Source organism: Diospyros lotus, chromosome 7 (genome assembly GCF_014633365.1).
Source record: "Diospyros lotus cultivar Yz01 chromosome 7, ASM1463336v1, whole genome shotgun sequence".
NCBI lineage: Eukaryota > Viridiplantae > Streptophyta > Magnoliopsida > Ericales > Ebenaceae > Diospyros > Diospyros lotus.
The window spans coordinates 26,546,732-26,559,598 of record NC_068344.1 but is presented as its reverse complement, the minus strand read 5'-3'; positions in this window follow the sequence as shown (position 1 = coordinate 26,559,598).

The window sequence follows — 12,867 nt, the reverse complement described above, 5'->3', positions numbered from 1 at the left end:
CATTTTCATTAAATTGTGAGAATTTTATTAAAATGGTACAGTTTGCGATAGAATTAAATCCAGAAATTGATAAAGCTATATTGCAAAATACTTCACAAAATGCTCAATACATTGCCCTAAGTATTCAAAAAGAGAGGTTGCACATTATGGCCAGTAGAGTATGAAGGATGATTCGGGAAGAAGTTGGGGATGAATGTTTTTGTATTCTTGTTGATGAAGTACAAGATGAATCTAACCGAGAGTAAATGGCAATAATCTTGAGGTTTGTGAATTATTAGTATATTTTGATAGAATGCTTCTTTCGTATCAAAAGCGTCGGTAATACTACATCAACAAATCTAAAAATTGAGATTCGATATTCTTACTCAACACGAGCTTTAGGTGAAAAAAATGAAAATGCAAGGGTATCATGGTGCTAAAACATGCGTGGCACTTAGAATGGATTTCAGGCATTATTTCTTAGAGATTGTCCCTATGCATATTATGTTCCCTGCTTTGCCCATCGATTACAGTTGACATTGGTTTTTGTAGCTAAAGATGTTGAAGTTATTTGAAATTCTTTTCTCATTTGGATAATGTTATCAATATTATCACTTATTCTCCTAAGCGTGTTACTAAGTTGCAAGCTACTCAAAGAGAAGAAGTTGAGCATATATTGACTATTGGAAAGTGCGAGTCAAGAAATAGGGCCAATCAAGTGGGTAATTTGCAACGATCTGGACTTACTCGTTAGAGTTCTCATTATCACTCTACAAAGAGCTTGATAGACACGTACAATGCAACTTGCAAGGTGTTTGAGTATTTTAGTGTCCATTTTTCGAAGGGAAGATCTTTGGCTGAAACTATTGGTGCTTACAAACAATTGAAAAGTTTTGATTTTGTATTCAACTTGCATTTAATGTATAGCATTATGAGAATCACTAATGTTCTTTATCAAACACTTCAAAGGATATCTCAAAATATCTTGGCTATTATAAAATTTGTTTATATAACAAAAATACTTCTTCAAAAATTGAGAGATGGTGATTGGGAGGATTTTCTTAAAAAAATGAAAAGCTTTTGCTCCAAATATGATGTTGATATACATCACCTAGATAGCTTTTATAAGGTTAGTTCTCGTTCTTCTCATGATCAAATTATAGTGGAGCATTATTATCACTTTGATATTTTCAATGAAACAATAGATTTTGTACTAATGGAGTTAAATACAAGATTTAATGATACATCAATAGAGCTTCTCTCTCTCAATGCACCTTTAGATCCCTGAAACTCATTTGAATCATTTAACGGTCGTGATATTTGTATACTTGCAAAAAAATTCTATCATGAAGATTTTTTACAGCAAGACATTTGTGCTTTAGAATACAAATTGCAGCATTATGAGCTAGATATGAAGAGTGATCTTTGTTTTCAAGTATCTACACTTGTTGAGTTATACCATATTTTAACTGAGAGTGGAAGGTTAAAGACTTATATTACGGTGATTAAGTCGATTTTGTCAAGGGCAGATCCAGGAATTTAGAATGCAGTGGGTGGAAATTAAGAAAGTCAATGTAATAAATTCATATATAATAGAAGTCGTTTTCATTTAATTTGAAGTTGTTCCCAACAAGGTTTTGAAACATAAAATTTATCTACAATAAAATCTAGATCTATTTTCTCAAAAGTTCCCGTTCAATATTGAGTATCATACAATCAGCGAGAAAGTCATCCTCCATTTTGCTATGAAGTTCTGTTTTCACATGTTTCATTGTTAAAAATGTTCGCTCAGTAGTCACAGTAGAAATAAGTAAAGTCAATATAAGACAAATCAACTTAGTCACCATAATACAAGTCTTTGACCTTCCACTCTCAGTTAAAATACGACATAACTCAACAAGTATAGATACTTGAAAACGAGGATCACTCTTTATATCTAACTCATAACGTTACAGCTCGTATTCTAAAGCACAAATGTCTTGCTGTGAAAAATCTTCATGATAGAATTTTTTTGCAAGTGTACAAATATCATGACCATTAAATTAATTAATCAAATGAGTTTCAAAGATCTAAAGGTGCACTGAGAGAGAGAGAAGCTCTACTGATGTATCATTAAATCTTGTATTTAACTCCATTAGTACAAAATCTATTGTTTAATTGAAAACATCAAAGTGATAATGATGCTCCACTATAATTTGATCACAAGAATCAACCTTATAGAAGCTATCTAGATCAGGTATGTTAATATCATACTCAGAGCAAAAGCTTTTCACTTTCTTAAGAAAATCTTCCTAGTCATCATTTCTCAATTTTTGAAGAAGTGTTTTTGTTGTATAAACAAATTTTATAATAGCCAAGATATCTTGAGATTTCCTTTGAAGTGTTTGATAAAGAAGATTAGTGATTCTCATAATGATATGCATTAAATGTAAGTTGAACACAAAATCAAAACTTTTCAATTGTTTGTAAGCACCAATAGTTTAGCCAAAGATCTTTCATTCGAAAAATGGACACTAAGATACTCAAAACACCTTGCAAGTTGCATTGTACGTGTCTATCAAGCTCTTTGTAGAGTTATAATGAGAACTCCAACGAATAGCTCCATATCATTGCAAATTACCCATTTGATTAGCCCCACTTCTTGACTCGCGCTCTCCAATAGCCAACATACGTTCAACTTCTTCTCTTTGAGCAGCTTGCAACTAAGTAACATACTTAGGAGAAGAAGTGATAATATTGTCCAAATGAGAAAATAATTTCCAAATATCAATTGTAAACGATGGGAAAAGCAATGAACATAATATGCATAGGGACAATCTCTAAGAAACAATGCCTGAAGTTCATTCCAAGCATCACGCATGTTATTAGCACCACGATACCCTTGCCCTTTCATTTTTTTTTTTCACCTAAAGCTTGTGTTGAGCAAGAAAATCAAATATCTCATTTTTTAGATTTGCTGATGTGGTATTACTGACACTTTTGATACGAAAAAAAGTATTTTATCAAAATACCCTAACAATTCACAAATCTCAAGATTATTGACATTTGCTCTCGGTTAGATGCATCTTGCGCTTCATCAACAAGAATACAAAAACATTCATCCCTAACTTCTTCTCGAATCATCCTTTGTACTCTACTGACCATAATGTGCAACATCTCTCTTGAATACTTAGAGTAATGTATTGAGCATTTTACAATACAACTTTATCAATTTTTGGATTTGATTCTACCGCAAACTATATCATCTCAATAAAATTCCCATGATTCAATGAAGATGAAGATTCATCATGACCTTTAAAGGCATAACATTGAAATGCTAGCCATCGAACACTTCAAAATGAAGTCTTCACACGCAACTGATGTCTCCCAACTTCCTCTTTCGTCATGGCATACATCACATTGTCAATATGCTGAGACAGTTTCATCAAATCTTTCGCTCTTCTCTCACACATATTATGATTTGATGAACCACCATGAGTAATAAAAACATATTTTGATCTATCATTAACTCTCTTTCATTTGTTATATCCAATAATAACTAATGTCGAACTGTTGGATGAATTACCATCAATCTAAAAAATAAAATAATTAGAAACAGTAGACTTTATCTGTCATAGGTGAATACTCCAACCAATGAAACTAACTAAATCATTTTTTCTCAAAACGATGAATTTGAGATTTTCCTTCTATCCTTGAATACTCCACAAGTTTTGGTTGATAAGGCCCAACTTTTAGATATGCCACTGTCTCGTAGATTAGCATGATGTTCATATAATTATTTTCTTTTTCTTGGATCTCGTTCAATGACTGTGGATGGTTGCAATTCAGGTCTTAAGAATGAAGAATATTCAATTTCTAGAGTTAGAATTAGAGGAATTTGCTCAATAGGAATTGAAGGCAATCCATAAGTAGTTACAGTTTTACTATATTGATCTATATTTGAAAAGAACGGACACAAATTCTTACTTTTTTTGGGAGGGATTTGACCTTTCATTTGTAAATTCTAAAAACTGAAAATAAAAGGTAACAATCCATCAATAACACAATAAGTAAAAAACATGTAAAAAATAATTCATTAATTTTCCAATAAGGCAAAAACAATTCATTAACTTGCCAACAAGGCAATAATAATACTTTAATTTGCTGACAGGGCAACAACAATCCAAAAACAAGAGCATAAAGCTGACAAGGCCACAAAAATACATTAATTTGTCGGTAAGGCAACAAGTGTTAACTAGTGAGGCGAGCACGTTGACCTTGTTATTAAAATGAGGGAAGGATATTAAACCTTGGCGAGGGCAGACACAGAGGGTGGGCAACCCACCCACTTTTTTTAAAAATTGAATCTTATACACTAAAAAGTATATTTTTTTATTCCAAACCTAGCCCAATCCCAAGCCACCTTTGTACTTTGCCTCTTTGCTGCTTCTTCTTCAAGAGTTGAGAATTATTACACAATTTTCCTAAAAGCAAAATATATATAAGGAAAATAATAATTAATTTATCAAAAACAAGAAAAAGGAACAATCTCCATTACTTAATATAAATTCATAGAAAATAAAAAACACTAAGAAAAATCATCTAACTTCTAACTTTCTAAGAAATAAGAATGTAAACAATAAACTCCTTGGAAAATTAATTCAAAAAATCAACTATAAATATTCAAAACTTAAAGCACATATTGTAATCTATAGAGACAATAAAACATGCTTACATTACATAATCTGAAAAAATTAAAATCTGAAAATTATTTTTTGAGATTCTTAGTAACTTTTAGAATGTTTATAACATTAAGAAAAATAAAATAAAATGTTCAATCTTATTCTTACTTGCCATAGATAGAGAATGATAAATTGAGAAGAAATGGAGATAGTAAAGACGTGAACTGTGAAACGTTAAGGAAGTTTTTGAGTCTGGCGAACATGAATTACTTTTGTTAATTATTATTTCTCTACACCGACTTTGGAGACTAGTAGACATGAATAGCTTCTTGGAAAAGGCAAAATGCAAAAAAGATTGAAAGGACAATTGAGGGAGCAGATAGAGTGTGATTTTATTCACCCTCTTTAACGAGGGTGAACATAACCCTCATTGATTTGGGGGTTATTTTTAACAGAGGGATAGCCCAGACTCTATTGTTTTTGTTGCCTTGGGCTGTCCCTCTATTAAAAATAACTCCCAAATCAATGAGGGTTATGTTCACCCTCGTTAAAGAGGGTGAACAAAATCGCACTCGAGCAGATAGGCAATGGGCTACATGGGCAGAGAGGTGCATGGCAAGGTCGCATGATTGCGTAGAAGCAATGTAAACGAAATTTTTTAGTTGAATTTTTAAAAATTTGTTTAGTACATGTTTTAAACTTTTTAGTTTTAAAAGTTTCATATTGATCCGAATCTTTCAAATAGACATGAGAATAATATTTTTTTAAAAAATACGAAATAATTTGTGTATTATTCACGAATTATTTGACTAATTTCTAACAAGGGTCAAGAACATTGTTTGTGAATGTAAAGGAAAAGAGAGGGAATAAGAAGGATCTGATGGGTATGGGTATTAGGTCAATTTAAATTTTTTGATTTATGTCAAATTATGGACTTGGTTTGGGATAGAATATCTGAATCGAGGTTTGAGGAACATAAGCTGGTTAAAAAGAATATAAGCTAACAATTTAAAAATAAATAATTTACATGAATTTAGGTTGAGGCTTGCACGCGTTAAAGGACAGTTCAACCCTCTAGATTCGCATTTGTTTTTTGTAGTGGCTTTTTCATGTGTCTGTGGCAAGTTTTTTATCCATTGACCCTATTAACCCTTAGATATCTTAACAGTCTTTTTTATTAGTAGTTTTGTCGCATGTATCCGAGGCAAGTCCTCCGTCCATCAACATTATTGACCCCTTAGATATCTTAATGGTCTTTTTATTAATGGCTTTGTCACGTGTGTGTCTGATGTGAATCTTTCGTCCATCAACGTTATTGACTCTCAAACATCTTAATGGTCTTTTCAGTAATCGTGATTTGTGTTGGCAGCCTGCATAACAAATCATATACACAAGGGAGAAAAGTCTACAAGAAATCTCTATTGTCTCATCCCCAAATGAGCTTGAAGATTTATTTATTACATTGAAAACCATATACTAAATTCTAAAAAGCTATTTTCACATGTTAGAAGAGTGATATAACTTCATATGGTTGGCGTTCCATATTTTGTCGAGATCACCTCTACGTAACGTCTGTAAGATGCACGTGTTTGGTTCAATGATCTTTGCAACCTTGTATGGTTCTTCCCTACATAAACCATTTTTCCTTTATCATCCTGGTATAATGGTATTGCTTCTAATTTATCAACTTGTTGAGGCTTATTTATAGGCTATTTGGCAATGGTTTCCTCTTTGTCTTTTCTTTTTGTAGATGTGATATAACAGCTTGGTGCTTTTCTTTGATCGTCTCGAGCTTGCCCTATTTCGTAGGCCGTTGGGAATTTCATTAACAAGTATCCAAATAATATTACTGTCCTCATTTCATTAAGGAATGGTCACCCTAAGATAACATTGTACGGTGACGAGGATGTATTAACTAGGGGTGTTAATAGTTCGGATTGGTTCAGTTCTATAAGAATCTAGTAACCGAACCATTTTTAACGGTTTCGAAAAAATAAGAATTGTAATCGAACCATTACATATATAAAACCAAACTATGACCAATCCGTCATATCGGATCGATTTTAGTTCGGTTTCTGTTCCATCCAATTAACATTTAGCTTTTACACATTTTTGCAAAATATGAAATTACAAACAAATTTATTAATTAAAATAAACTCATAACTTCATTAATACTTTAAGTCTTGAAGTGAAAGTAAAACAAAATAATTCATAGACTACCTCATCAAATGAGATTATATCGACCATTTAGTATAGCAATAGCGCATAAAAGTCTAGAAATAAAAGAGTTCATGAATAATAATAACTAACAATAAAAAAGAAATAAATAAAAACTAGCAAATTAAAATTAAAACAACATAATCAAAGCAAAGTTTTCACTACCACCACTAGCAACATCAGAAAGTATTCCCAGCAAGTCAAAGACTCTAAAGTCTTAACAACAACCCAAAAAATTCAATAGCAACATCAACACATTCATCTTCCAAAAAATTATAATATATATAAGTATATTATTGATTTTGGTTCGGTTCAAACCATGGTTTGAAAAAAAAAAAAAATTAGTAACCAAACTAAATATATCGGTTCTTAATTTTTTAAAACTAGAATCTAACATTTGAACCAATCCAAAAGGCACAGTTCGGTTCACCGATTTTCGGATATTTTTTGACACCCTTAGTATTAACTACCATGAAGTTGGCATGCCTGGTTGTGCTTAAAGGCTCTGGTCTCAAGGTGATTACAAGTTGTACTACTCTAGTTATGGGGACCAGCTTTCCTATAAAACTGAATAAAGGGAACATACTTGCTTCAGGCGACCCATAGAAATATTCATTTTTTTTAAAGCAATTCTAGTATATCAAATTGACCAAGTGCCACTGTCTACCAGCATTCTTCCAATCAAATATTTAGTGATCACCGTTAAAAGGACCAAGGGGTCATCATGGGGCATTATGACCTCCCCTTGTTTGGTAGGTGTGAAGGTAATGGCTTCCTCATTAGCTTGTACTGTAGTACTAGCATCACATAATTGACTTGGTAAGCTTGTTGAGTGTAGGCCTTCTTTGATGATGAAGTATCACTTGTTATAGTCTCTCCTTCTGATATCACGTAAATAACTTCGTTAGTTGTCTACTAGAGGATTTCGTCTTTCTTCTCTCCCCCGGTCATGGTCTTGCCTTCCCACTACAACAAAAATGATTTGTTGAGGTATTTTTTTTAGGGCATTTTTTAAAAAGTGTCCTTTAAAATACCATTTTAAGGCACAATTTTAAAAAGTGTCCAAATACAATAACTTTAATGAGGCACAACAATTAAGTGCCCTATAAAATACCATTTTAAGGCACAATTTAAAGAAGTGTCCCAATAAAACAATTCTAATGAGACACGACAATGAAATGCCCTAATAGACAAATATAAGTGTCTTAATAGATAAATCTAATTGGGTAGAATTTTTGAAATGTCTCATTAAAATAATTCTAACAAGACACTCTGATGAAGTGTCCTAATAGACAAATCTTAAGTGCCCCAATAGAATAATTTTAATGAAACTTAGATATACTATAAAATAAACATAGGCACATATATTAATAAGATGATGTGTAGATTAGGTGGTCACACGTGTGCAAGAAGTGTTAGAACAGTAGGTGTTATGGCACACACCAAGAGGGGGGGGTGAATTGGATATTTTAAAAATCTTGATAGAAATTGAAAACTTTTTGAGTTAATTGAGGTTTTAGTGATTTAAAACATAGAACATATAAAATGACAAATGTAAAGCAAGAAGAATAAATGAGACAAATGATTTATAGTGGTTCGGCTTAAACCAAGCCTAATCCACTACCTTAGCTCCCACTAAGGATTTTAAAACAATTCACTAAAACCTCCTACTTACACAAGTAGGCCCTCTAGCTACACAAGCTAGGAAATACAACCTCCTACTTAAACTAAGTAGGCCCTCTAGCTACACAAGCTAGGAAAAACAAGAAGTATACAATTGGAGAGAATCTAAGAGATGAATCTCTTAGTTACAATGTCTCTCAAAAATGATACAAGGCTTGAAATGAATAATTACAAGTGAAGATCAAAGCCTTGAAGAGAGAAAATTAAAGCACAGTCAATATAAATACAAATGTGTATATGATGTAAGCTCAAATAATTTCCTTTCCATCCATTAGTCTTCTCTTGATCATCCATGACTTGTATTTATAGGCTTCCCAAAAGATTGAAGAGAAATGTAGCCGTTTGTGACCGTTGGAGTTAAAAAACTAGCCGTTGGAAGCTTTCTGTAAAAGATATAGTCGACAGAAGAAAATGCATAGTTGACTATTTTTACAAATAAAACAGAATATAGTCGACAGACAAAAATGCATAGTCGACTATCTTATAACACAAAAATTTCATAGTCGACAGATACATATGCATAGTCGACTATTGCAAAAATATGAAGAGATTTTTGAATTTTATGAACAAAAATAGTCGACAGATGAAAAGCCATAGTCGACTATCCTTACATGATAGTCGACAGACTGAAAAATAGTCGACAGATGCCTTAAATAGTGGACAGATCGAAACAGCATAGTCGACTATCCTTAAATATAGTCGACTATCCTTAACAGCATAGTCGACTATTCTCAGGCATAGTCAACAGAATGAAACACGTAGTCGACTATCCTTTTTATAAAAACTGAAACGATAAATGATAACATGAAAAAGAATATTTTGAATCATAAAATTCTTTAACATTGAAATCTCATAACTTTATTTCATCATCAAAATACAATTATTTTTCATCATCAAAATTATATCAAATGTAAAACATCAAGAAGAAGGAAAGGTTCAGGGTTCGAGCTGAGGGAGAAGTGAGTTAGAGTTAAAAGAAAGCCTTGTGGGGGATATAAAAAATAAATTTATAGTGATTTTTGAGGCATTTTTAAGTGTCGCAACAAACTTAAATTTATAGTTATTTTTGAAGCATTTGTAAGTGCCTCAATACGTTTTGGGGGCACAATTATACACGACATTATTATTGGTGCCCTAATAGTTAAAATGTCCCAATAAACTATCTATTAAGGCATTTTTAAATGCCTCTTAATCCAAAATTTGTTATAGTATCCGCTCGCTCATCGATCCCTTCTCTCTACTTCTTCTTCATGCCTTCTTTTGTACCTATCTTCGGTTCAAATACACCTTTGTAATCTTTCATTCCTGATTAGTGATTTAATTTGGTTCATTAAGTCTCAGCATCTATCTGTGTTGTGTCCGTATGTCTTATGGAACCTGCAGTAGGTGTCTCTACCTCTTCCCATAGGTCAATCCGTTCTCTTAAGAAATTTCAATAGGTTGGCCCTTTCGATGGAAACTAAGATGTGAGATCGGAACTCGAAAAGTGGGGTGTAGTTCTTGTATTATAACTTTGGAGGCCCATCATTTCTCCTTAATTTGTCTTCCCTCTTGTCCTCGCGGCCCTCAGAGTCTCATCCTTTCTTTTTTCAATCTTTATCCTCGCTTGTTTCTACAATTCTCATGACTTATGACTGAATAATGTATTTATTAGCCCTTACGAACAAATCTGTCAAGGTAGTTGGTGGTTCTAAGGCCAAAGATTTTTGTAATGATGTAGATCGGGTTCCTTGTAACATGGCAGCCATTGATACCCCTACTTGCAAATCTTCTACTTCTAGTGTCGCATTTTGAAATCTACCAACATATTGTCCCTGTGTCTCTTTATTGTCTTGCTTAATGCTAAGAAAATATGTAGTGTCATTCTTCCTTTGGCTATTAATAACAAAGGCTTTGATAAACTCAGACTTTAGCTATTCAAAAGTGGATATGGAGTTTTCAAGCAAGCTGTTGTACCAAGCTTGAGTATGATCCGTTAGAGTCAAAGGAAAGGCCTGACACATTATCTCGTCTTCTCACCCATGTAATATCATCAAAGACTCATAATCTTGGATATGATCATGAGGATCGCCCTCACTCGAGTATGCTCTCATCTAAGGCATCTTGAATTTCTTCGACAAAGGCTTTTCCATTATGGCCAAGGCAAAAGGAATTTTCTTCCTAGATTGATCTTTTAGTGCAGGTAACAACTTCTTTTGTTCTAAGACTTTTTTTTTTTTTATCATCATTTCCATATTTGTCATTTCATGAGCACTAAATGTGAATAGGTCCTCAATCTCATTAATCCTCTTCACAAGGCCTCTGGTGGAGGTTGTTCCTCATATGTGGACCTACTTTTAACTTTTTGAAGCATTTTCTTTCCTAAAGATCCCTTTGAGTGCCTTTGCGCCTTCTCAATATTTCCTCCATCTCTCTATCCCGCATTTGAGAAATGACGGAATTTCATTCTCTAGTTTTCTAAGAAGGAGTGGGCTGGATTCAAGTTCCTTGTGGTTCTAATGTGGTCTCAAAACTTCATTCTTTTACCTCCCGAAGATGGACAAGTCCAAATACAAATTTCTTTAGAGTTGATGGCAGTGTCATTTGCAGGGTTATATTTTGCAATAATCCAATAAATTCTTACAGCATCTTCATTCCTTCATTGTGCTGGCATCATAGGGCTTCATATTCGGCCCGTGGTACTGGTCAGCCCATATGGGTTTACGAATTTCGTAAGACAAACATCTCGTTGGTTCTGGAGGTGGACTCTCGGTTGGCCTTGTAAATGGAATCCTACTGGGCCCTGGTGGTGGAATCCCAATTGGCCTTAGGGTTGAGTCTTTGGTAAGTCTTGAGGTTGTGCCCTCAGTTAGCCTCAAGAATGGACTTCCAGCTTGCCCTAAGGGTAAACACCTTGTTAGCCTTGAGGCTATGCCTCTAGCTGGCCTTGGGGATGGACTTCCAGCTAACGCTAAGGGTGAGCACCTAGCTGGCCTTAAGGTTGTGCCCCTGCTGGCCCTGGAGATAAACTTCCAACTGACCTTGGGGCTGAACACCTATCTGGCCTTAAGATTGTGCCCCCAGCTAGTCTTGGGGATGGACTTCTAGTTGGCCCTAGGTGAACATAGTTGCCCCTAGGGATGAACTTCCAACTGCCTCTACGGTGAAGACTTGGCTGGCCTTGAGGATGTGTCTCTAGGTGGCCCTGGGGCTAAGACTGTTCCATCTTGATGTTGATTGGTGGCATTCTTGGATCAAGCCATTGCAAACTAATGTGTTGGTTTTTCATGTGTTTTCCACAAATAACGTCAATTGTTGTTGTTGAGATACAATAAAAAATTTATGACAGAAAACATCATTGTCTGATCGCCTCAGTTTGCAAGGAAAGAAATAGTAAGAGAACGTGGAGAAATCCCTACGCAAACATTCTGATACTTAAGTTAAACACTGAAAATATTAAAAAATTATAGAATAGAATTTTCCCAATTATCATAGACATACTTTTTTTTAAAATGACTATTTGTCTATTTATAGAGGGGCATAGAGTAATCTAAAGTAGTCTTAAATTAAGATTCTTACAAATAATGTCTATCTCGATATTTCTTAATCCGTTAGGATTTTGATTCTCATAGATGATATTTATTTCTATATTTTATAATCTTTTTAGAATTAGAATTTTTTATAAATAATTTTTTTTAAATATTAAAAAAAATTGAATATTAAAATTATCTTATTTTGCGTGTGAGACCCCCTCATATTCGGGCAAATGTTTTGACAGCAACCGAGGTAGGACGGCCCTGGCCTCGGCAAGCCCGCGGCCGCATGGCAGGGCCATGGCTCCGAGCTGCTCCCCGCAGCCGGGCGCTGGGCCGCGAGGTTGCTTTTCGCCGGGCCCTCTACGGCCTTATTTGTTGGCCGTATTGGCGACTTGGCGTAGATCTCTTACAACTCTCTATTATTTGATTATCTCGATTAAATTATGTTAATTCGTTTATTAATTTATTTTCTGTCGTTTTCTTCCATGACACATCAAAAGTCATGATCATTTTTGAAGCATGCTAGCCTATCCTTGAATGTGATTGATGACGGTGAGGCTTCATCCAACCACGTGGTCAACGATAGGGTGTCAGTTGGTGGGATGTTTGGCTTATTATAATTTAAAATGTATAAATATGCACGAAAAGGGAAGTTTGAATGTGCTAGGTTGGATTGCAGTCGCCAGTCAAAGTCCGGATGCTTGACATGACTTAATAGAGGCGATGCGATGTCGGCATATATAAACTAAGTATATCTGCCATTAATCATTTTAGTTATTCACAATTTTGTATACTATTGATTAATCTTTGTG